Raw genomic sequence first — 402 nt, forward strand, 5'->3', positions numbered from 1 at the left:
AAAAAAAAAGAGAAAGAGAGGGAATATATACTAGATATGATTAAAAAATTGAGCAATTATGAATAATGAATTTATCCGAATCAATTCTTGAAGCTATTTTGACATTAATAGAATAAGGTATTCTACTAGAAAGTTTGGGGGTAGTATCACTCGCTAATGTGGTTCATTATGCTTTTCTTCTCGAGCTGGTTTTCACCCATATATCCCTATCATACATCTTATTGAATGATGTTTTAATTATGTATCTCTCGTAAACAGTTACTGATGAACCCACAAGTTCCAATTCACCCACTAATTGGAATACGGGGCATTTCATTACTTTGGGAGCTTGTACAGGTCTTTCTTAACTATTAACCATTATGATTCATAGTACAAAATGGTCTAATATATGTTTCATTAATC

Source organism: Cibotium barometz, chromosome 4, assembly GCF_041138505.1.
Source record: "Cibotium barometz isolate CiBa-2024 chromosome 4, ASM4113850v1, whole genome shotgun sequence".
NCBI classification, from domain to species: Eukaryota; Viridiplantae; Streptophyta; class Polypodiopsida; order Cyatheales; family Cibotiaceae; genus Cibotium; species Cibotium barometz.